The sequence below is a fragment of the Mustelus asterias genome, chromosome 16 (assembly GCF_964213995.1).
Source record: "Mustelus asterias chromosome 16, sMusAst1.hap1.1, whole genome shotgun sequence".
In the NCBI taxonomy this organism is placed as follows: Eukaryota; Metazoa; Chordata; class Chondrichthyes; order Carcharhiniformes; family Triakidae; genus Mustelus; species Mustelus asterias.
The window spans coordinates 74,944,631-74,971,063 of NC_135816.1; the positions used below are offsets into that span (position 1 = coordinate 74,944,631).

Genomic DNA, 26,433 nt, shown 5'->3' on the forward strand with positions numbered 1-26,433 from the left:
CTAGGAGTCTGGAACATTTTCCCAATTGATCCTGCTGGAGAATACCACAGAGTAAATCTGATAACACTTACGAATCTTCCACGGGTCAACAGAATCTGCAACAATGAGGAGAACATCATTAGTGAAAAGGCAAGGGGTGGCCTCCATGCCTGGCCCACGTAGAGCCAATCCCATCAACCTCTTCTGCAAGAGGCACAGGATTCCAGAACAATGAAATACTGGCTGGACATGAAATTTCACTAACATAATCCTCTCCTGATACAAAGAGATACACCAATAAACCATTAACCACAATTAGGCACTTCAGGCAGTGTACAAAAGACAGAGCCAGGTGACAAAGTGAATTCCCAATTTTCCTCCCTGATATCAGTTGCCTTGCTGGAAGCACTGAAAATAATCAGTCCCGAGTTAATCTGTTATCCACCAAAGGGAATTGGTTAGTGAGTTGCCCCAACAGAAAATTTGTTCCTGAGTTGCCACTTTGACGTGTGGCTGTACTTGACTTTAATAAGTGTGGGTGGTCTTAATATGCACCAAGGGAGTTGAATTGGGAAATCTGTTCGGGGTGCCTTCAGCAGCTTGTAATTGTGGGTTGGGTTGGTGTTGAGGGAATGGGGGGTTAATATGGGAGGCTAATAGAAGGTGTGTGGATGTTAGCAAGGGCTGGTTTCTGCATCTGCTGCCATTGGTTGTGTTATGTATCCACGCATCAATGTAACCTATGCATCTCTGTTTGATTGGTTATGATGTGGAGATGCCAGTGTTGGACTGGGGTAAACACAGTAAGGAGTCTAACAACACCAGGTTAAAGTCCAACAGGTTTATTTGGTAGCAAACGCCACTAGCTTTTGGAGCGCTGCTCCTTCACCAGGTGAGTGGGAGATCTGCTCATAAACTGGGTTCGATTCCCGGCTTGGGTCACTGTCTGTGTGGAGTTTGCACATTCTCCTCGTGTCTGCGTGGGTTTCCTCCGGGTGCTCCGGTTTCCTCCCACAGTCCAAAGATGTGCGGGTTAGGTTGATTGGCCATGCTAAAATTGCCCCTTAGTATCCTGAGATGCGTAGGTTAGAGGGATTAGTGGGTAAAATATGTAGGGATATGGGGGTAGGGCCTGGGTGGGATTGTGGTCATTGCAGACTCGATGGGCCGAATGGCCTCTTTCTGTACTGTAGGGTTTCTATGATTTCTATGAAACAGCAAACAGGGCATTTAAAGACACAAACTCAATTTACAGAATAATGAATAATGATTGGAATGCGAGTCTTTACAGCTAATCAAGTCTTCAAGGTACAGACAATGTGAGTGGAGAGAGCATTAGCACAGGTTAAAGAGATGTGTATTGTCTCCAGACAGGACAGCCAGTGAGACTTTGCAAATCCAGGCAAGTTGAGGGGGTTACAGATAGTGTGACATGAACCCAAGATCCCGGTTGAGGCCGTCCTCATGTGTGCGGAACTTGGCTATCAGTCTCTGCTCAGCAACTCTGCGCTGTCGTGTGTCGTGAAGGCCGCCTTGGAGAATGCTTACCCGAACATCAGAGGCCGAATGCCCGTGACTGCTGAAGTGCTTCCCAACAGGAAGAGAACAGTCTTGCCTGGTGATTGTCGAGTGGTGTTCATTCATCCGTTGTCGTAGCATCTGCACGGTTTCCCCAATGTACCATGCCTCGGGACATCCTTTCCTGCAGCGTATCAGGTAGACAATGTTGGTCGAGTTGCATGAGTATATACCGTGTACTTGGTGGATGGTGTTCTCACGTGAGATGATGGCATCCGTGTTGATGATCCAGCACGTCTTGCAGCGGTTGCTGTGGCAGGGTTGTGTGGTGTCGTGGTCACTGTTCTCCTGAAGGCTGGGTAGTTTGCTGCGGACAATGGTCTGTTTGAGATTGTGCGGTTGTTTGAAGGCAAGAAGTGGGGGTGTGGGGATGGTCTTGGCGAGATGTTCGTCTTCATCAATAACATGTTGAAGGCTCCGGAGAAGATGTAGCTTCTCCGCTCCGGGGAAGTACCGCATTCCAATCATTATTAATTATTCTGTAAATTGAGTTTGTGTCTTTATATGCCCTGTTTGCTGTTTATGAGCAGATCTCCCACTCACCTGACGAAGGAGCAGCGCTCCGAAAGCTCGTGGCGTTTGCTACCAAATAAACCTGTTGGACTTTAACCTGGTGTTGTTAGATTCCTTACTGTGATTGGTTACGTGACATGTAGTGATGTCATCAGGGATAGCTGTGGGTTTTTCCTTCCCGTCCATCCTGGGCTGGAAGCAAGCAGCCCCTATCTAATACAGCTCGATTAACTGATTAAGTAATCCATCGTGTGGCAACCTTTTCATCCTTTTATCTTGCTGTGCAAGTGAGCTGACCACATTAATATATAACAGTAAAAAATATAAATTGGTGACAAGGTGTGTCCTCCTGCAAGATTGTTGACAAAGACCAGTTTTAGACTAAACTGGTAACGAGACAAAAACAAAATCAGCTCAGACCTGTACCTGGCATCAAGGAACAGTTTCCAGAAGATCACACCACCATCAATGGCATTACGGTAAAACCAGCTGTGGGAATCGGGTATTAGCAAAGGCTAGGAGTAGCGATTACATTAAAAGTAAGTATCTGGACCAATCCTAACATTTTTTTCTCTCAACCGTGACCCCGGAGGAAACAGTCACTAGGCTGTTTTTAAAAAGCTGAGTTTACTTACTGGTAAGCCTGGGTAGACTTTTCTGAACTGCGAGTCCTCATATGTGGCAGGCTGCAACATCGGGATTTTAACACTTGAAAAGCAAGAGAGAGAGCCTGCATTCTCATATTTAGGAATCAACAGGTAACAGGAAGGAGAGAGCCCAGGACACCTGGATTCAGGATGGATCAGCATAATTCTGTACCCAATTGTCGCGTTTGCGGAGGAACCATCAAGTGTTTTAAGAAATTGAAGGGATTAAGGTGGAGTACCCATTCCTTCAGGAATGAATAAAAGCAAATTACTGCGGATGCTGGAATCTGAAACCAAAAGAGTTTCAAGTCCTGATGATCCTTTGTCAAAGCTAAATGGCGCACTTTCTATGCCTTTTAGCTTTGACAAACGGTCATCTGGACTCGAAACGTCAGCTCTTTTCTCTCCTTACAGATGCTGCCAGACCTGCTGAAAATTTCCAGCATTTTCTCTTCAGGAATGAATTCTGGCAGCACCCTCAGCTCTAGAAAAGGTCTGTACCTTCAATATGGTGAGATTCTTGATCAGACAATGCATCAGTTTCTTGTCATCCGCTATAATTTCTCTGAGTTTCTTCACATCATACAGTAAACCAAATTTGTCGTGTAAATCTGTATTTGTTTGAATTGTGACACAAGAACCTGACCCAGAATGACCAGAAAGTAATTGGTTTCAAACAGTTTTGCAGGCAAATTCTCCACCTTCTCAATGCTCACCTCCCTTTTGCACGATCTCTGAATTGAGGTTGACTTGTTATTTCTTACTCTGTATTCTTGGTTGAGGTAAATCCAGTGTTCCTGTATTTCTGCTGTAAGCTAATGTGTGTGATAGCTACGTCAAGCTGTATTTTCCTGGATTGGAATGTCTTACTGACAGTTTTTACAGTGAACGTGATGTTATACACATGACTGCAAACAGAAATTATAAATTTTCTAATTTGAAGTTGGCCAAGGACGGCAGTCATTGCTTTCTTCAGCAGCTTTAGCACTGTGTTCAAAGAACAAAGAAAGAACAAAGAACAATACAGCACAGGAACAGGCCCTTCGGCCCTCCAAGCCCGCGCCGCTCCCCGGTCCAGGATTGAATCCTGAATCCAGGATCCCCGCCCAATTTTCCAGCCTATCTACATACCAATATCCTATCCACCGAGCTGTCCCTCACAGCTACGATGCTTTGTTCATTACAACCTATTAACTTACCCCCACCCCCCCATTCCAGACCATGTGATCTCCAGGGAGAGGCGAAAACCCAGAGTGAAAAACCCCAGGGCCAATATGGGGAAAAGAAAATCTGGGAAATTCCTCTCCGACCCCCTGAGGCGATCGAAACGAGTCCAGGAGATCACAATGGCCCCGATCGGAAAATTCCAAACTAGACCACTCTTTTGTATCCCTCCATTCCCACTCCGTTCATATAGCTGTCTAGATAAGGCTTAAACGTTCCCAGTGTGTCCGCCTCCACCACCTTGCCCGGCAACACATTCCAGGCCCCCACGACCCTCTGTGTGAAATATGTCCTTCTGATATCTGTGTTAAACCTCCCCCCCTTCACCTTGAACCTATGACCCCTCGTGAACGTCACCACCGACCCGGGGAAAAGCTTCCCACCGTTCACCCTATCTATGCCTTTCATAATTTTATACACCTCTATTAAGTCTCCCCTCATCCTCCGTCTTTCCAAGGAGAACAACCCCAGTTTCCCCAATCTCTCCTCATAACCAAGCCCCTCCATACCAGGCAACATCCTGGTAAACCTCCTCTGTACTCTCTCCAAAGCCTCCACGTCCTTCTGGTAGTGTGGCGACCAGAACTGGACGCAGTATTCCAAATGCGGCCGAACCAACGTTCTATACATCTGCAACATCAGACCCCAACTTTTATACTCTATGCCCCGTCCTATAAAGGCAAGCATGCCATATGCCTTCTTCACCACCTTCTCCACCTGTGACGTCACCTTCAAAGATCTGTGGACTTGCACACCCAGGTCCCTCTGCGTCTCTACACCCTTTATGGTTCTTCCATTTATCGTGTAGCTCCTCCCTACATTATTCCCACCAAAATGCATCACTTCGCATTTATCAGGATTGAACTCCATCTGCCATTTCCTTGCCCAAATTTCCAGCCTATCTATATCCTTCTGTAGCCTCTGACAATGTTCCTCACTATCTGCAAGTCCTGCCAGTTTTGTGTCGTCCGCAAACTTACTGATCACCCCAGTTACTCCTTCTTCCAGATCATTTATATAAATCACAAACAGCAGAGGTCCCAATACAGAGCCCTGCGGTACACCACTAGTCACAGGCCTCCAGCCGGAAAAAGACCCTTCCACTACCACCCTCTGTCTTCTATGACCAAGCCAGTTCTCCAACCATCTAGCCACCTCCCCCTTTATCCCATGGGATCCAACCTTTTTCACTAGCCTACCATGAGGGACTTTGTCAAATGCTTTACTAAAGTCCATATAGACAACATCCACGGCCCTTCCTTCGTCAACCATTTTGGTCACTTCTTCAAAAAACACCACCAGGTTCGTGAGGCATGACCTCCCTCTCACAAAACCATGTTGACTATCGTTAATGAGTTTATTCCTTTCTAAATGCGCATACATCCTATCTTTAAGAATCTTCTCCAACAACTTCCCCACCACGGACGTCAAGCTCACCGGCCTATAATTACCCGGGTTATCCTTCCTACCCTTCTTAAATAACGGGACCACATTGGCTATCCTCCAATCCTCTGGGACCTCACCTGTGTCCAGTGACGAGACAAAGATTTGCGTCAGAGGCCCAACTATTTCACCTCTCGTCTCCCTGAGCAGCCTTGGATAGATTCCATCAGGCCCTGGGGATTTGTCAGTCTTTATATTCTCTAACAAACCTAACACTTCCTCCTTTGTAATGGAGATTTTCTCCAACGGTTCAACACTCCCCTCCGAGACACTCCCAGTCAACACATCCCTCTCCTTAGTGAATACCGACGCAAAGTATTCATTTAGGATCCCCCCTACCTCTTTGGGCTCCAAGCATAAGTCCCCACTTTTGTCCCTGAGAGGTCCGATTTTTTCCCTTACAACCCTTTTGTTCCTAACGTATGAATAAAATGCCTTGGGATTCTCCTTAATCCTGTCTGCCAAGAACATTTCGTGACCCCTTTTTGCTCTTCTAATTCCCCGTTTGAGTATTTTCCTACTTTCATTATACTCCTCCAGAGCTCCCTCCGTTTTTAGCTGCTTGGACCTAACATACGCCTCTCTTTTCCTTTTGACCAGTCCCTCAATTTCCCTGGTTATCCACGGTTCTCTAATCCTACCCTTCCTATCCTTCTTTTTTACAGGCACATGCTTGTCCTGTAGCCCTAACAACCGTTCCTTAAAAGACTGCCACATACCAGATGTGGATTTACCCTCAAACAGCCTCTCCCAATCAAGAGCTGCCAATTTCTGCCTGATCCCAATAAAGTTAGCCTTCCCCCAATCCAACACCTTACCCTTGGGACACCACTCATCCTTTTCCATCACTATCCTAAAGCTAACAGAATTGTGGTCACTATTTGCCACATGTTCCCCGACCAAAACTTTGAAGACCTGACCGGGTTCATTCCCCAGCACCAGGTCCAGTATAGCCCCCTCTCTAGTTGGGCTGTCCACATATTGTTCCAACGAACCCTCCTGTACACATTTTACAAATGCCTCACCATCCAGAGTCCCTGCCCTCAGCGATTTCCAGTCTATACCAGGGAAATTGAAGTCTCCCACTACAACAACCCTATATTTCCTGCACCTATCCAGTATCTCCTGACATATCCATTCTTCCACTTCCCTTGGGCTGTTGGGGGGCCTGTAGTACACCCCCTGCTAGTTCCTAATATTACTTAGCCAATAATGTTGGGGCGATTCTCCCATCCCCCTGCACTAATCCACGCTGAGTGTCCCGGCCCACTAGTGTCTCCCAGCGCCGGATTCCTGGCGGCATCACATCCGTGCCAGAAATTGGCAGGGTGGTGCATAAATTATGGAAATGAGAATTTCCATATAATTTAAAAATGATTAGCCTCTCCCCCTCCGCCAGAGTGTTTCATTCCAGAGGGGTTTAGAGTAGCTCCCCACTTTCAGGGAGCTGGCGGCCCAACCCTGCTGGAGTGAAGGGGGAGCAATTGGGGCACCCCCCCCCCGAGGATCGGGTGGTGGGGGGGGTTGGTGCCCCCTGAGCATTGGCACCTGATGACACTAGGGCTACGTGGTGGGGGGGGGGGGGGGGGGGGGGGTCGAGACTCGGCCGGACATGCATGGGGGCCAGTGATTGGTCTGTGAGTGGGTGGGGAGTCGGTGTTGCGGGGTCACAGGGCTGGCCAGCAATTGGGAGACTGGCAGTGCGGGGTCACTGCGCATGCGCCAATCTCAGCGCTGACAGATTGGCGCATTCTGGAGTGAATCACGCTCGTGCTTTCTGCAGTGCAGAGTGTGGGAGATTCATTTTGATACTCCCACTGAAACAAACAGCGTGATTTACTCCAGTTTTCATACAAATTTGACACTTAGAATTTTTGGGGGGAGAATTCCATCCGTTGTTTTTATAATCTCTGCTCAACACTCCCACCTTGTGTCCAGCAATGGCTATGGCATTCGAGAGAGAAAGTATTCACTATCAATTTTTGCCATCTATTAGTTGAATTGGAGTACAACTCCAAAAAATGTCCTGGCTTTAGAACTACACATTGCTATATCTCCCAATACCAGATTAAGTTGGCGAAGGCACAAGTAGTGAAGCAGGCTCAGCAGTTGAATTGAAAGATGCCTGGTTCCTGGCCTTTCATATGTCATATCCCTGTCATTGTCATATCCCCGCATCCTACAATCTGTATTTACACAGGCCAAACCCATCCAGTACAGTGATGAGAGAATCTGACAGTCCTTGTTCACTTTTGTTTTGAACCCCAAGAAAGTCAATAGAAATCTCCCTTACCTTCACTTCAGGCATCTGTTCCTGATGACTCAGATCAGGAGAACAGTCAAGAATAACGGAAAATTATCTTGCGGCCTTCACCTTTTCAATAATGTTTTTCTTTTCCTGCAACACCATCATGGACATTAGCTCAGTTTGAATGCGAGGTCCAGGATTATGGTCACGGATGTCTTTGGTTGAGTAGTCATGATGTGGAGATGCCGGCGTTGGACTGGGGTAAACACAGTAAGAAGTTTAACAACACCAGGTTAAAGTCCAACCTGTTGGACTTTAACCTGGTGTTGTTAAACTTCTTACTTTGGTTGAGTAGGCAGGTGTTAACTCTGAGGAGGAAAGCCAGTGGGATGGGAGGCTGTAGGGGGGCAGTGGGCTCATCGAGAGAAGGGGGAAATTGTTCGCCCCTGAAAGGAAGGAAGGGCTCATTGCCAAGTGGGGAAGAAAGTCAAGATTAAAACAGACTGATCTTGAGGCTGCAATATTCAGCTGCTGGGCCTCTGTCTTCTTGATGGGCCATGACACAGGAAAGGGAAGCTGGCTAGTGGTTTAGGTGGGTGTCCAATTGATATGGCCTGAAGGGTTTACTAAGATACAAGGTTGGAGGGGGGGGGGTGGAGTGACTGTGAGTTCATGACTGAGCATGCATGACAGCAGTGAAATTTCTATGCATAGCAGATCATTGAGCCACAAGTCTATTAACATTCTTTCAATTGTCAAGCTAAGCCAATTATGTCCACTAACTCATCACAAATGTGAGTGATTGTCACTGATTACCAATCAGCAGTTAACCCTTTGCGCGCTGACCTCCCCATTCTGAGTGCCATGGTTCCCCTTGATCTGAGTGGGTAAGCAAATACACCCTCCTTAATAGAGAGCAAACAGGCTCCAGGTCCATCAGGTGTGGGTGTTATAGTTTCCTTACAGCAAACTCCCCCTTTTCCCCTGCGCCCACCCCCTCCCTTGACAGGGTAGCATGGAGGTCTTAAAAGTTAACCAAGTGACAAATGCCTCCACCTTACATCAGCTCAGGAGACAGGAGGGTTGCCAAACCTGTGGCCATTCAGTCCAACTGAATGGGGAAAGGATACTGTGGGGTCTTTTCCACTCTGGATGATTTTGAGGGGGAGTTCCTCAATGTGATGGCCAGTACAGCAGTAAATGACTGTCGGCACGCTGCTTTTGTTCTGTAGAAGTGTCAATGGACTCAAAAAGTTAACTCTCTCTCCACAGATGCTGCCTGACCTGTTCTCAGTGGACACTGAGCTTGTCAGGGATGCCAGCTGCTCAGCTCTGGGGATGCCATTGCGCAGGCTCTCTGATCTCCCAGTGCCCTGAGAGATCTCCTGCTACCAACCACCCAACCACCCCACATACATCAGGACCCATCCACGCTGATCACCTCCTGTGACGATGTCCCCACCCTACCCACTCCATGGACATCAGACCCTCTTGTTGATGGCCTCCTGTGCCAGTCGAATCCCCATCTGCCCCACGGACGTTGCTGCCCCCTCCCCCCACTGATTGCCCCATCTGCAAAGCTCCGTCCCTCCCATTCCAATTATCCCCCCGGCAGAGTTCCCCTCTTTTCTCCCACCCAGGCAGAGTTCCCTCCCTCCCCCCGCATCATAGCTCCACCCCACAGGCTCCACCCCCACACCCTTTGCATTACCCCAGCAGTTATGGTATCCAGTGGGCAGTGCTGGGTGCCAGGTGGGCAGTGCCAGGATGCTCAGTAGGTAGTGCAAGGGTGCCAGCTGGGCACTGCTCAGCCCTACCCCAACCACCATGTGGGCTTTAATAGCCTCCAATCCCCCACAGCGAGGTGGAGACCATCCGTGATTCTTGCCAGGGAGAACCTTGACTGGCGAGGTGGTTAAGGTAAGTGAGCCTGGACAACAGCGTCCGGGACTCGTTAGTGACATGCATGCCATTAATATTTAGATCAGCGTTGCACCCTTTCTGGGCGTGAAGCCAATTTCACCGGCAAAATAGGATCAGTCAGATCGGGGGGAGGTGAGAAACTGGGCATGTTTTTCATTTTCTACCTTCTGCCTGATTTCACCATCTCATCTCACTGTAATTCGGGCGGGACTAGGTCATAAGATCATAGAATCATAGAAACCCTACAGTGCAGAAAGAGGCCATTTGGCCCATCGAGTCTGCACCGACCACAATCCCACCCAGTCCCTAACCCCATATCCCTACATATTTACCCGCTAATCCCTCTAACCTACGCAACTCAGGACACTAAGGGGCAATTTTAGCATGGCCAATCAACCTAACCCGCACATCTTTGGACTGCTGTCCCCATGCCATTAATATTTAGTATCATGCTCAATGAATTTCTTTTCTCAGAGGGTTTTTGGAATTTTGGAATTCTCATCCACCAGGAGCAGTGGGAGCTGGGTCACTGAATGGATTCAAGGCTGAATGGGACTGATATGTCAGGAAGGCATGGGTTATGGGCAGATGAGAAAGTGGAATTAAGGCCACAATAAGTTAACCCATGGCCTAATTGAATTGCGGAGCCAGTTTGATGGGCTGAGTGGCCTGCTTCTACTCCTATTTGTGTTCTTTTGTTCTCCGTATCCAAAATGAGGGAACTGTGAACAATATCAGTGAGCATGGGCAAATTGTGTGGTCAGCAGTTTAGTGGGAATAGGCACAAGGGTGGAGGTAGATCTCCTGAATAAGATGAGATTGAGAGAGCATGAGGGGACATCAGGAAACACTATAGGAAGATGAGGGGCAATTTTATCGACAGTTTGGCCCAATGGACTAGTGGAAGGGAGAGAGCCAGCAGAGGTAGCTGATTGGATTCTCTCAATCTCAGTTACAAAGAAGCTCCATGAGTTCCTCACGCTTGTTGAAGATGCCGGGGGCAGAGAGCCCTTCAAAAGGAACAACTTGTGTTTGAGACATAAAAAAGATTCAACACACTGTATTTAACACAAAGCTGATTTATTTGACTTTTATCCAGGATATTAACAACTATAACTGGTTGGAATTTATCAACATCAGCAGAAATAAATCCTAATGAACGTGGCTTACTCCTGAATGTCATTAACATCAAATCACACCTCGAATACTAGTTTCCTTATTTAAAGAAGGTTGTAAATGTTGTGGAGGTGGTTCAGAGGATGTTTACTCGATTGATACCTGGAATGAGTGGATTACCTTATGAAGATAAATTGGGCAGACTGGGCTCTTTTCCACTGGAGTTTAGAAGAGTGAGGGTTGACTTGATTGAAGTATATAAGATCCCGAATGGTACTGACAAAGTGGTCATGGAAAAATGTTTCTCCTTGTGAATGTATCCAGAACTAAAACCAATGTTTTAAAATTAGGGGTTGCCCTTTTAAGACAGAGATTAGATTTTTTTCACTCAGAGGGTTTTGCGACTGTATCAGAAGACGGTGGAAAGAAAGTCACTGAATATTTTTAAGGTGGAGGTAGTGTGATGATACTGTGTCTTTAAGAAATGTATTTTAATCATGTTCCTTTACAGGATTTATGTTGGCACCGTGTTGTCTGCAGCCTGTGTCCTCTAATTGTTACTGAAGCAATATATGGACATCATGCTGATTTTTATCTGGAATAAGGCAGTGTTCTGTGGTTTAATGGTCCTTTGGGGATTGCTGAGAGGAGCTTGATTTGGGGATGATTGACAGGTCAGGTGATAAGCCTGGGGACAGCTATTTTCTCCAGAGCATTCCAAGTTTTTAGTTTTGTTTCTCAGTCCCTGCCAGAAGCTGGTGGAAGAAGGCAGTGTCTCTGTCTCTCTCTCTCTCCAGAGGCTTTCTGAAAGTTCCAGGACTAAGGAACATAGAGAGAATTGATCCAACAGTCAAAGAATCAGGTGTTAAAAAGCTGCAAATCCAGCATCATGTGAGCATACTTGTTTCTGCGCCCAGTCTGAAGAAGGGTGTTTGTCTGTGGGATGATGTTTAATTTGGAACAGCAGAGATAGCTAGCTATTAGGAGTTATAGCTTGTTTAATTCTTGTAATTGGTAAAAGCTATGCTAATCCTTTTAATTTTAACTGTGTTCTTCATAAACTTTGTTTGAGAAAAGCTTCCTATTAGGTCACTTGAATCATACCTAGAGTAAAACACCTTATGTTCACCCATACCAAACACAAATGTGAAACTCTAAGCTAACCTAACTTCATAAAACAACCTTGAAGTTTTTGACCTGGGTTTTAACAATATAAAGATTCTTGTTGGGCAAGCAAATTAAAGGTTATTGGGGTAGATGGGTATGTGGAATTCAACACAGTCAGATCAGGCATGATCTTATTAAATGGTGGAGCAAGCTTGAGGGGCCGAAAACTTGCTCTTATTTCATAAAATGTGAACTAACTGGCTGATGTCTCAGCAGGTGTATTAACTGGCCTTTTCCCAGTGTGAACTCGCTGGTGTATCAGCAGCTGGAATGAATTTATGAACCCCTTCCCACACTTGGAGCAAGTGAATGGCCTTTCCCCAGTGTGAATTTGATAGTGTGCTATGAGATGACATGATTGCTTGAACCCAGTACCATAATGAGAACACTTGAACGGTCTCTCATCAGTGTGAACACGCTGATGGCGCATCAGTTCCCCAGAACTTTTAAAGCACTTCTTACAGTCTGGGCATTTAAAAGGTCTCTTGTCAGTGTGAATACGCTGGTGTGTCAGCAGGTGGGATGACCAAGTGAATCCCTTTCCACACTTGGAGCAGATAAAGGGTGTCTCTCCAGTGTGAACTCGCTGATGTATAGTGAGTTCTGATGATTGCCTGAATCCAGTGCCACAATGAGAGCACCTGAATGGTCAGTGTGAACACGTTGATGAGACATCAGTTCCCTGGAACATTTCAAACACTTCCCACAATCTGAGCACTTAAAAGATCTCTCATTAGTGTGAACACGCCTGAGTGTCAGCAGGTTGGATAACTGCGTGAATCCCTTCCCACACTTGAAACAGGTGAATGGTCTTTCCCCAGTGTGGATTCTCTGGTGTATCTGTAGATTGGATAAATGACTGAATCCCTTCCCACACTCGGAGCAGGTGAATGGCTTCTCCCCAGTGTGAACTCGCTGGTGTGTCAACAAGTTGGTTAACTGAGTGAATCCCTTCCCACACTCGGAGCAGACGAATGGCTTTTCCCCAGTGTGAACTCGCAGGTATGTTAGCAGAGCGGATGACTGAGTGAATCCCTTCCCACACTTGGAACAGATGAAAGGCCTTTCCCCAGTGTGAACTCGCTGGTGCGTTAGCAGGGTGAATGACTGAGTGAATCCCTTTCCACACTCAGAGCAGGTGAATGGTCTCTCCCCAATGTGATTTCCCTGATAATTCTCCTGCTCAGATGCACTATTTCAGACACACAGTCCCCACATTTCCATGGATTCTCCCCAGTGTTCCTGCACGTGTGTTTCGATGGGTCAGATGATTGGCTGAATCCTTGTCCACATACAGAACATGTGCATGGTTTTCCCGACTGGGAACAGTGCCTTTTCTTTTCATATCCAAAGGGGGATGATATTCAATCCTGATGAATTGAGCGTCTCTGCCAGCTCCTGATTTGATGTTTACTTGTTTCCTGAACTCAAAACTCCCATTTCCAATTCCCTGTGAAATAAATTTAAAACAGGAAAAAATGACCATGAAAGCAGTCAGATTGTCATAAAAAGCTAACTAGTTTATGAATGTCCTTCAAGCAAGGGAACCTGCCACCCAATCTGGCCTTACGCAAAACTCTAGTCCCAATGGGAAGGAAGAAGAGAGAGAGAGAGAGAGAAGGGGGGGGGGGGTGGGCAGGGCAGAGGATGAGGGGGCGGGGGGGGGGAAGGTAAAGAACATGGAGCGTAAACATTTGGAGCAAGGGCGGCACGGTAGCACAGTGGTTAGCACTGCTGCTTCACAGCTCCAAGGACCTAGGTTCGATTCCCGGCTTGGGTCACTGTCTGTGTGGAGTTTGCACATTCTCCTCGTGTCTGCATGGGTTTCCTCCAGTTGCTCCGGTTTCCTCCCACAGTCCAAAGATGTGCGGGTTAGGTTGATTGGCCATGCTAAAAAATTGCCTCTTAGTGTCCTGAGATGCGTAGGTTAGAGGGATTAGTGGGTAAAATATGTAGGGATATGGGGATAGGGTCTGGGTGGGATTGTGGTCGGTGCAGACTCGATGGGCCGAATGGCCTCTTTCTGTACTGTAGGGTTTCTATGATTCTGTGATCTACACTCTCAGAGTATCGAACCTCCCAAACCCACAAATTCCACCAAATCGAAAGACAGGAGCAGCTGGTGCATAGGAAAATCAATACAACCAAGACACTCTAGCAAGTTCACACTGGGAAAGACTGTTCTTCTGCTCCACGTGTGAGAAGGAAATTAATCAATCATGTATCCCGCTGAAATTTCAATGAGTTCAGAAGTGACTGCTGGAGTTGGGATTCTGCTGTTAATCACATCCATATTCATCCCAACAAATGGAAATTATTATTAAAAATCTCTAACTGTGATAGAATTTAATGTTCTGACAATGAATTTGTTTCACTTTGTAAATCTTCACTCTTCAAATAAGGTACTTTCTTCAGGTTGTTCTCAAGGTTTTGAAAGATGAAATCAAACAGTGATTTATTTGTTCACTGCTCACTATGTGGTCTGCTCTACATCGTTAAGATGTTAAGTCTGAGAGTTTGACCCTGAGCTTCCGGGCACCTGTCATTTAAATTGTCTGCCCCACTCCCACTCAGATCTCTCTGTCCTTGGCTTCCTGCACTGCTCCAATGAGTATCAATGGGAGCACGAGGAACAGCAATTCATCTTTCGACTTGGTACTTTACAACATTATACATTTGACATCAAGTTCAGCAGTTTCTATACCAACAGAGAGTTGTTACGATTTGGAACATTCAACCTGAAAAGGTGCTGATTCTCTGTTTAAACTGTGTTCCCTTATCCTAGATTCTCCAACCAGTGGAGATAGTTTCTCTCTATCAACCCTATCAATTTCATTTAATACCTTCAAAATGTTGATCAAATCACCTCTTCATCTTCTCAATTCCAGGGATAACAAGTGAGGCAATGCATTTGCAGAAGTGTTAGAGAAATGCAATATAGAATTAATGACACAGCTCTAAACAGAGTGAAGGAGGGGCCTGGGGCATCATGAACATAGATCTTTGAAGGTGACAGGAAATCTAAGAGAGATTCAAATGATCTAAAATATCTTGTATGGTTTAAATAGCTACAATAACAGGAAGTTATCCTTAATCTTTATAAAGCTCTGTTCAGGGCACAACTTGAGCATTGTGTCCACTTCCAGTCACCACCTTTTAGGTAGGAAGTGAAATTCCTTGACAGTTGGGGGGAGGGTGCAGAGGAGCTTTACCACAACGGCCCTAGCAAAGGAGGATCGGGGAGATTTGATTCAGGTGTAGAAGATTATGATTGTACAAAGACTAGGGACACAGATTTAAGATTTTGGGTAAGAGATAGAGGGAGGGGTGTTAGTGTGAAACATTTTTACACAGCGACTGGTAATGATCTGGAACTTGCTGCATATGAGGGGGGTTGGAAATGTTCTCAGTGAATGATTTCACAAGGAAATTGCATAGGTATTTAAGGGCAATAAACTTACAAAGATAAGGGAATAGAGCGGGGGAATGGAACTGACTAGATTGCTTTGGAAAGCTGGCATGGACAGATTGTCCTCCTTGCTGCAGTTGTCATCGAAACTGAGGATGGCATCTGGCAGGTTTGTGGGTCTTCAGATGACTGAGGAACCCAATTCTAGATCCATAGCTTCTCCCACAGTGGGGGCACTTTGTTGTGCAGAGGAGTGAAATTCACAGCCCGGGTTAGCTTCACATTCTGCCAATATGACTATGACTCTTGCCATATAATCTAATCCTTGGAGTTCAGATATCACTCTGGTAAATTTGCTACACTCTCTCCAAGGCTATTCTATTCTCCCTAAGGTTTATTGTCCAGAACTGCACGCAATTCTCCAGATGTGGTCTAACCAGAGTTTGTGAATCATGTTGCATTTTCAGTCACACTGACACCCAAAATCTTTTCCCACATTCAGGGAGACTAACCTTTTTCTTTCCACATTCAAAGGCTGATGATACTCAGGTTCTGATGAATCGAGTGGCTCTGTCAGATTTGGATGTGAAGTTAGGTTTGCGTTTCCTGTCTACAAATCCTCCCTTTCTAATATCCTGTAAAATAAATTTTCAAAACTTATTACCGTCAATGGAGGATGGAAATTGAGAAGAGACGATCATTCTTGGTTTAAGCTTCCTGTGTGTAAATCCTGCCCTTCTGATCCCCTGTATGTGGGGTTTCCAAAATCCATCAGTCAGTCCAGGATGGAAAAATCACAACATTCTGTCCTTCTGCTACCTGGACCAGGGGAATTGTGGATGCTCCCAACCGCACATTGCCCCCTAGAAAGATTGCGGCTGCGTATGCGCCTTGCTGCGGCCTAGAAAGATGACCATCGTTAAACTTGCCGGCCCCCAAAAGGTCATTCCCGTTTGCTGCCAAAGCGAAACCAGTAATTTTATTATTTAGCGTTTTAAGTCTCCACGGAATGTTTAGGAAGCCGGTGGCTGCAGTCCTTTCCCACCCAACCGCCTGTTCAAACTCAACGGCCCTGGATTATTTCTAGGCCCCTTCTGCAACTCCAAGGACAGCTCTCACTGCTCATGCTCCGCTCACAGCCCGGCACTGCATCTGCGTGAGGAGTTCCTATTGCGAGGATAGGGCACATTCTGCACCGCAGTGAATGCTGGGTAAGTGCTCAGCCGTCGACACAAATGTTGTTTAATAGCAAGTGCTGATTGGCAATCCCATTATGGTTGAGCCAAGGTATAAAATTTTGAATCAATTGATATAGCAACTAAAGAGCACCATAGTTCTGTCCTCGGTGAACTTAACAACAGTGGAAGCCCATCCCCAAACAATAGCTTCAGGTAAAGCAGCATTTCACTTGAACGCTCTTCAATTTGGTCGACTGTATTCACTGCTCCCAATGGGGTATCCTCTACATTGGGAAGATAAGATACAGCTGAAGTGACTGCTTTGCAGAACCCCTTCGCTCAGTCTGCAACATTCCTGTCGCTTGCCATATCAACTCTCATTTTACTCTCATGCCCATGTGTCCATATTTTGGTCTGCCACAATATTCCAATGAAGCTGAATGCAAACTGGAGAAACAGCACCTCATTTTCCGATAGGTATTTACAGCCTTTGGAACTCAATATTGCGTTCAGACTATGAACTCTCTCCTCCATCTTGATCCCCATTTTTAATCCCATATTTGTTTCTCCCACCCATCCTTCCTCCCCACATCAGGAAACTTGTTCTTAATTTTTGCTTTCACAGTTCTGCTATTAACACATTCTGCTTTCTTACCTTTATGCCAGCATCAGCACCTTCATTAGTCTTCAACACTATAATCATCACTCCCTTTGTCCAGTTCCCACCTATCCCTGATGTTACACTTTGTCAATTGTCTCTTAGACAGCATACAATCCATCACTTTTTTCCCTCTTCTTAGCTCTGATGATGAGTTATATGGACTCAAAACATTGACACTGATCTCTATTACAAATCTTGCCAGACCTGCTGATCTTTCATAGCATTTTCTGTTTTATTTCAGCTTTCCAGCATCCGCAATATTAGTTGTTATATTTATTAAAGTTAGATGTGAACTCACTGGAGTCTCTGCAGATACAGTGAACAAGTGATTTTTTTTCCCCCCCATCGACAAAATTGTTAAACTGCAACATCGTCAACAAGAAAGTATTGATAGTGGATTAAACGTTTTGAGCTTTTCAAACTGGAATGTTAACCAGTGAGAAAACTGAGCAATTCCTCAGTAGGCTATACACCATGAGTCTCCTGCACCATTTAATAAGATCATGGCTAATCTGATAATAACCTCAAATCTGCATCCTGCCTATCCCTGATAACCCATCACCCACTTGCTTATCAAGAATCTATCCACTTCTGCCTTAAAAATATTCAAAGACTCTACTTCCACCACTTTTTCAGGAAGAGAGTTCCAAAGTCTCATTACTCTCTGAGAGAGAAAAATTGCCTCAGCTCCATTTTAAATGAGCAACCCCTCATTTTTAAAGTGACCCTTAGTTTTAGATTCTCCCACAAAAGAAAACACTCTCCCCACATCCACCTTGTCAAGGTTCCTCAGGGTCTTATATTTTTCAATACGGTTGCCGCTTACTTTTCGAAACTCTAATGGATACAAGCCTAGCCTGTCATATTGGAACCCCCCATTCCAGGTATTAGTTTGGGAAACCTTCTCTGAACTGCTTCCACCACTTTTACATCTTTCCTTAAATATCTTTCCTGTCATGCCAGAGCCAACTGAATATTTGGTGCGGGCTCAATATCTGGAGTGCGTGCTCGCTAATGATATGCTAATGCATTCAAATTATGTTTGCACCCTTCCTTGGGGTGTTCCACATTACTTGGCTGATGAGGTCAGCTCAAAATCAGAAAACGCAATCCATTAGCTGAGAGCTACACTTGAACAAACTCTCTGCGTTTTGAATCTCTGGACGGTGAACATCGGCTAAGGATCCCTCCCTATATCTAACATACTATCAAAATAAAAAGACAACAGTGATTTTGAAAGCCTTGAATACACATTTTGAACCCTGATTGAATGTTATATATAAACGCTATGTGTTCAATACTAGACTTCAGAGCAAAAATGAGACCATTAAACATTATATGATGGCAGTAATGCAGCTCGCAGAATCATGTGCGTTTGAACAGCTAAAAGATGATCTCATAAAAGATAAATTATTGGTAGGCATGAGAAACCTATAGGTGTGAGCAAGTTTACTGGAAGATGAGAAACTGACACTAAAGAAAGAAATAGACATTTGTCAAAGTGTAGAAGTTGTGAAATTTCAGCTACAGCATATGTATGGCAGAGCAGACCAGGAGATACATTATGCTGAGAGACAGTCCAAGCCAAGAGAGCAGACAAAGGATAGGATGCAAATACTGTGGAAGACAGTGTGTGCATGGGAAAAGCAATCTTTCAACTACAAGAAGCAAAATCATTTTGCGGACAGGTTTTAACCAGAGAAAAAACAAAACAAGCCTATACAGATGGCTATTGGATATCAGTAGAACAGTCTGATCAAGAACTATACTCAATACAACAGGTTGGTTCCGTCAAGTCTATAGGAGAGATAGCTTGTAACTGTTAAAATGATGACCCCAGAGGAGAGAATGAAGCAAATAAGAAAGATTAGATAGACACACTGGTGCCTTATGTAACATAAAAACCTTCACAGATCTGTTTGAAGTGGCACAACATGAGATTCAAAAATGAAACCCTGACAGGGCCCTATGATGACACGATGGTCATACCAAGAGAACAAATTAGTGCAATGGAAAGAAAGAAGATTTAGAGTTCCAAATCATAGATGGGCCACAATGGCCACTCATTTCAGCTGAAGCAAGTCTAAAGCTTGGACTGATAACTTGAGCAGTGATTCATAATGTGTCATAACACACGAAGCCATTGACAGTAGAACAGATCCCAGAGAAGTACAAAGCTGTGTTTACAGAGTTGGCATGTTTACAAGGAGGATGTCGTCGAGAAGTTGATGAGACTGTAAGATCAATTCAACATCAGCTGAGAAGAGTTCCCGCTACCGTCAAGTCCAACCTAAAAGACAAGATTGAAGAAAAAAAGAAAAAGAAAGGATTGTAATCAAAAATCCACAGACTGGATTAGCAGCATGGTAGCAGTGAAACAATGAGGAAAGCTGGGAATGTGTTTTGATCCAAAGAATCTAAATAAAGAGTTCTCACTAACCCATGCCAACCATTGAAGGAATTTTAACACAGCTTTCCAAGGCAAAGATATTCACTACTCTAGATGTGAGAGATGGTGTTGCAGGGCTTTTTGGTGTTCAGCCTTTTAGTTTATTACAACTTTGTTCCCCTTGATGGCAGCTATGCAGCTAGAACAAATCACAGAGTTTTTCAAGCAGTTGTTTAATCAAGCTATGCAGTGAGGACTCTGGAAGGTCAGCTGTGGCAAGCCAGAGTACAGAATTCAGGAATATACAAGGAGATATGGTTTCAGATTTGGTTACAGATAATTAACATATATCATAAAACGGGCGTGAAATCGCGGTAAAGTTGGGCGTTGGGCCTATACCGCGATCTGCACCTGATTCTGAGCAGATCGTGGCTTTATCGACACCCGATTTGGGCGCAGGTCCAGCACGCGCCCGAATCGGGCAGCCCGACAATTTAAATGCATTTGCATGCATTTAAATCGACTTAATGAACCGCGCGCCCAACTCTACCGCCAAATCCCACTTTACCGTCTTCTGGTCCGATGCGGATTCGCGCTCCAATCGACCTGCCAAATAAAAATCCGAAGTTACCACTGCAGCCTCTGAATAGCGGGGTCAGAGACTGCAATGGCTCTCTGACCCAGCTCCTCCTCTGGGGGGGCTGGGGGGTGGGTGGGTGGGAGGAGGAGAGGAGGTATGACCGATCATCCCCTGGGGGGGAGGGGGGGTGGGAGGAGAGGGCGTGTGCCCGATCATCCCCTGGTGGGGGGGGGGGGGGGGGGGGGGCGGGGGGGGGGGGGGGGGGGGCGTGTGACTGATCATCAGCGAAATGCTGAGGTGAATAATGATGTGGAGATGCCGGCGTTGGACTGGGGTAAACACAGTAAGAAGTTTAACAACACCAGGTTAAAGTCCAACAGGTTTATTTGGTAGCAAAAGCCACACAAGCTTTCGAGGCTCTAAGCTCCTTCTTCAGGTGAGTGGGAATTCTGTTCACAAACAGAACTTATAAAGACACAGACTCAATTTACATGAATAATGGTTGGAATGCGAATACTTACAACTGATCCAGTCTTTAAGAAACAAAACAATGGGAGTGGAGAGAGCATCAAGACAGGCTAAAAAGATGTGTATTGTCTCCAGACAAGACAGCCAGTGAAACTCTGCAGGTCCACGCAACTGTGGGAGTTACAAATAGTGTGACATGAACCCAATATCCCGGTTGAGGCCGTCCTTGTGTGTGCGGAACTTGGCTATCAGTTTCTGCTCAGCGACTCTGCGCTGTCGTGTGTCGCGAAGGCCGCCTTGGAGAACGCTTACCCGAATATCAGAGGCCGAATGCCCGTGACCGCTGAAGTGCTCCCCAACAGGAAGAGAACAGTCTTGCCTGGTGATTGTCGAGCGGTGTTCATTCATCCGTTGTCGCAGCGTCTGCATAGTTTCCCCAATGTACCATGCCTCGGGACATCCTTTCTTGCAGCGTATCAGGTAGACAACGTTGGCCGAGTTGCAAGAGTATGTACCGTGTACCTGGTGGATGGTGTTCTCACGTGAGATGATGGCATCTGTGTCGATGATCCGGCACGTCTTGCAGAGGTTGCTGTGGCAGGGTTGTGTGGTGTCTTGGTCACTGTTCTCCTGAAGGCTGGGTAGTTTGCTGCGGACAATGGTCTGTTTGAGGTTGTGCGGTTGTTTGAAGGCAAGAAGTGGGGGTGTGGGGATGGCCTTGGCGAGATGTTCGTCTTCATCAATGACATGTTGAAGGCTCCGGAGGAGATGCCGTAGCTTCTCCGCTCCGGGGAAGTACTGGACGACGAAGGGTACTCTGTCCACTGTGTCCCATGTTTGTCTTCTGAGGAGGTCGGTGCGGTTTTTCGCTGTGGCGCGTTGGAACTGTTGATCAATGAGTCTAGCGCCATATCCTGTTGTTATGAGGGCATCTTTCAGCGTCTGGAGGTGTCTGTTGCGATCCTCCTCATCCGAGCAGAGTTTCACTGGCTGTCTTGTCTGGAGACAATACACATCTTTTTAGCCTGTCTTGATGCTCTCTCCACTCCCATTGTTTTGTTTCTTAAAGACTGGATTAGTTGTAAGTATTCGCATTCCAACCATTATTCATGTAAATTGAGTCTGTGTCTTTATAAGTTCTGTTTGTGAACAGAATTCCCACTCACCTGAAGAAGGGGCTTAGAGCCTCGAAAGCTTGCGTGGCTTTTGCTACCAAATAAACCTGTTGGACTTTAACCTGGTGTTGTTAAACTTCTTGAGGTGAATAATGACAGTCGTGGTGTTTGAAGTATGCAGCCACTCCGGAGAGGAGGGATTCGTTCCTCTGGTGGGGAGGAGGGATCGGCCGCAGAGTGGCAACGGAACATCCTGCCCCCTCCCTCCCCACTGATCGGCCGCAGAGTGGCAGCGGCGCCCCCCCCCCACCGCCCCAGAGGATGATACGTCACATCTCCTCTCCTCCCACCGCCCCACCTCCAGGGGATGATCGGTCACACCCCATCCCCCCCCCCCCCCCCCCCCAACGCCCCCAGATGGTCTGTGTCAGAGAGCCGCTCTCTCTGCTTTTTTCTCCCCGCCTGGGCGCGCTGCTTCAGATTTTTTTCGAACTGCGCATGCGCAGTTCAGAGCTCCGATTGTTCCGGCAGCGCTAAGCCCCGCCCACAGCGCGAATCGGACTGGAGCCGGCAAAACGCGTCTGGGCGCGCTGCAAAGAGGATTCTGGGCTCGGATCCGTATTACGCCCGGATTCACCCTTAGGCTCCGATTGGTAAAATCGGGCCCATCAATCAGGGTATAGGAGTTATCTCTATCCACTTACAACTATAAGATAAACATCTTAAATATCAATCACTACCATCGTGCACTTGCTGAATTATAATATCCAGTCAGTGTGAAGACTTAATCATGTTAGCTGATCTAATGCACTGTTGTTACAAGTTATCATTGATGTCCCAGCTGTGTTTGTGGATATCAGTCACTCCTCCCATGTCCAGACGTCTGATTTAATGAATTCTCTCAGTCTAAGGGCCTTGACGCTTATCTGGTTCAACTTTAATAAAGACCTGTGGTTTTACTCATAGCAGATTATGTGATTGTTAAACCTGTGTAATTATTAACCCTTTCAGATGGTTACCGGCAAGTGAAGCTGGATGAAAGCTTTCTAAGTTGATTCTGGATATTGTTCAGGAAATGCAGATGATTGCGCATTTTGCCATTTCCTTTGCTCCAGAAGAGTATTGACACTGACAATATGCGATAGTCAGTGATCTTCCTGGAGTGGATGCCATGGTGGATGATCTACTGGTCTATGGATGTAGAGACACAATGAAAGAAGCCATAGCATACCATGATCAAAATGTAATGTGACTGCTAGAGAGAGCTCACCAGATGAATCTGAAGCTGAACAAGAAAGAATTGCAGCTGAAGATGCCTGAAGGCAAGTATATAGGTCATGTATTGATGGCCAAAGGTCTTTGCTTGGATCCTGACAGGGCGAGAGCTGTAGCAATGTTGCAGTGACTGATAGGTGTGAAAGCAGTGCAGCGATTTGTTGGATTCATGAACTATCTAGCTAAAGTTTTCACTAATTTGTCAGTTGAACCATTACACATGCTCACTGCCAAGGATGTGCTATTGTATTGGGGAACAGAATAAGAAGCAGCCTTCATTAAAGAAACTGGTAATGACAATGCCAGTGTTGAAGTACTGTGATATCCATGGGGAAATCACCTTCCAGTGTGATGCGAGTGAGATGGGTGTGGGAGCTTTTTCATCAGCACCTGCTTGAGAGAGAGAAAGTAACGGTAGAACCAACCACAAATCGCTTCAAAGCTTTTTTTGCAAACTGTCACTATCTGTTCAAAACGACTGCAAGGAATTATACTTACCTTACAAAAATATCATCTCGACATGGCACACAAGCAAGCTAACCTGATATATATTGCAAACATGCCTTTGAGAGCAGCACTTCCCATGAAAAATGTTGAGAGGCAACGTGGCAAAATGGCATCTTGTACAATGGAAATATCCATTGTACCGAAGGTGATGAAAGGAGAAATGCTGAAGTGCATCTAGGCAAACCATCAAAAAAACCATGAGATGCGTAGGTTAGAGGGATTAGTGGGTAAATATGTAGGGATATGGGGGTAGGGCCTGGGTGGGATTGTGGTCGGTGCAGACTCGATGGGCCGAATGGCCCCTTTCTGTACTGTAGGGTTTCTATGATTCTATGAACCCAACAAGATGCAACTCTACAAGCACAACAAGAAGTTGTGATAGAACTATGGCCCTAGAGCACCAAGGATGCACCTGCGGTCACAACAGCATATTGGACATAGCAAGGTGAATTGACAGCTCAAAATGGCATCTTGTACAATGGAAATATCCATTGTGCCGAAGATGAAAGGAGAAATGCTGAAGTGCATCCAGACAAACCATCAAAAAAACCATCATTTGCAGAAAATACAGAGGCATGGGATTGAGGGTGATTTTGCGGTTTGGATCAGGAATTGGCTAGCTGTAAGAAGACAGAGGGTGGTGGTTGATGGGAAATGTTCATCCTGGAGTTCAGTTACTGGTGGTGTACCGCAAGGATCTGCTTTGGGGCCACTGCTGTTTGTCATTTTTATAAATGACCTGGATGAGGGCGTAGAAGGCTGGGTTAGTAAATTTGCGGATGACACTAAAGTCGGTGGAGTTGTGGACAGTGCGGAAGGATGTTGCAGGTTACAGAGGGACATAGATAAGCTGCAGAGCTGGGCTGAGAGGTGGCAAATGGAGTTTAATGTGGAAAAGTGTGAGGTGATTCACTTTGGAAGGAGTAACAAGAATACGGAGTACTGGGCTAATGGTAAGATACTTGGTAGTGTGGATGAGCAGAGAGATCTCGGTGTCCATGTGCATAGATCCCTGAAAGTTGGCACCCAGGTTGATAGGGTTGTTAAGAAGGCGTACAGTGTGTTAGCTTTTATTGGTAGAGGGATTGAGTTTCGGAGCCATGATGTCATGTTGCATGTTTTGTCATGTTTGCTGTACAAAACTCTGGTGCGGCCGCACTTGGAGTATTGCGTACAGTTCTGGTCGCCGCATGATAGGAAGGATGTGGAAGCATTGGAAAAGGGTGCAGAGGAGATTTACCAGGATTTTGCCTGGTATGGTGGGAAGGTCTTATGAGGAAAGGCTGAGTGACTTGAGGCTGTTTTCGTTAGAGAGAAGAAGATTAAGAGGTGACTTAATAGAGGCATACAAGATGATCAGAGGATTAGATAGGGTGGACAGTGAAAGCCTTTTTCCTCGGATGGTGATGGCTAGCACGAGGGGACATAGCTTTAAATTGAGGGGTGATAGATATAGCACAGATGTCAGAGGTAGGTTCTTTACTCAGAGAGTAGTAAGGGCATGGAATGCCCTGCCTGCAGCAGTAGTGGACTCGTCAACATTAAAGGCATTTAAAGGGTCATTGGATAAACATATGGATGATATTGGAATAGTGTAGGTTAGATGGGCTTTAGATTGGTTTCACAGGTCGGCGCAACATTGAGGGCCGAAGGGCCTGTACTGCGCTGTAATGTTCTATGTTCTATCAAGGAATTGAATTGATAAAGGCAACAGATGTGCTCCACTGGCCAAATATGATCAATGAAATTAAAGACCATGGTGCATGAAATGAGTGATGTGGAGACGCCGGTGTTGGACTGGGGTAAGCACAGTAAGAAGTCTCACAACACCAGGTTAAAGTCCAACAGGTTTATTTGGTAGCAAAAGCCACTAGCTTTCGGAGCGCTGCTCCTTCGTCAGGTGAGTGGGAGATCTGTTCACAAACAGGGCATATAAAGATACACAAACTCAATTTACAGAATAATGACCACTCACCTGACGAAGGAGCAGCGCTCTGAAAGCTAGTGGCTTTTGCTACCAAATAAACCTGTTGGAGTTTAACGTGGTGTTGCATGAAATGAGTACCAAGCTAAATAAGCTAGAAAGCCACTGATGACCAATGGCATCCCAAAAAGACCATGGATGAAGCTGGGTGTAGACCTTTTCATTTTGGCAGGAACTGATTATCTACTATTCTGACTACTGAGGGTTGAACCAGCTGACTTCAATAAGAGCAATGGTAGAAAGGCTGGAAGTCTACTTCAGTCGGTATAACATTCCAGGCATTGTGACGAGTGATAAAAGCCCTCAGTTCACAAGTGAAGAATGCAGTTGATTTACAAAGGATTGGGATATTAATTACCATACATCGCCTCTGCACCATCCTAGTCAAATCGATAGGCTGCGGCTGAAGTAAATATTGCCAAAGAACTCATCAAGAAATAGAGCAAATCTAGCACAGTTGTATACAAGGCAAGCCTTGAGTGCAGAGTCAAACTAACTGAAGGTATAGACACTGATGTCACACAGTGCACAAATTCTTCCAAAAGCAAAATAGCTAGTTAAATCAGAAGTAGTAATAGCCATGAGTGAAAAGATCAAGGTCTAATGACTGAAACCAAATTTCAGTTTGAAAAGACTTCCAAACCATTATCAGAGCCGAGCATTGGAAAGTCAGTCAGGGTGCAAACCTTCAATGCTCTTAACAAGAATCAACCCACGTGGAACCTGTATCATGTACAGAAATTGAAACCTTGATCATCCGCAGTGGAAGTGAATAACCAAACATATTAGTGCAGCCACAAGTACATTCAAACAGCTCGTCAACCTGTTCCTTCACAGAACAAAGCTGTTCCTTCATGAGAATCAGGTGGTCATAGAACATAGAACACAGAACAGTACAGCACAGTACAGGCCCTGATCCTGACTTTTGCAGGATAACAGGCAATAAACCCCTCTGCTCATATATCATACACCCTGTCTGGATAAAAGACGTGGAGATGCCGGCGTTGGACTGGGGTGAACACAGTAAGA

At 45.7% G+C, this 26,433-nt stretch overlaps 1 pseudogene; it reads right to left on the bottom strand.

Annotated features, from left to right (window-relative positions):
• LOC144505366 (uncharacterized) overlaps positions 1 to 26,433 on the bottom strand; it is a 26,785-nt pseudogene continuing 352 nt past the window's right edge.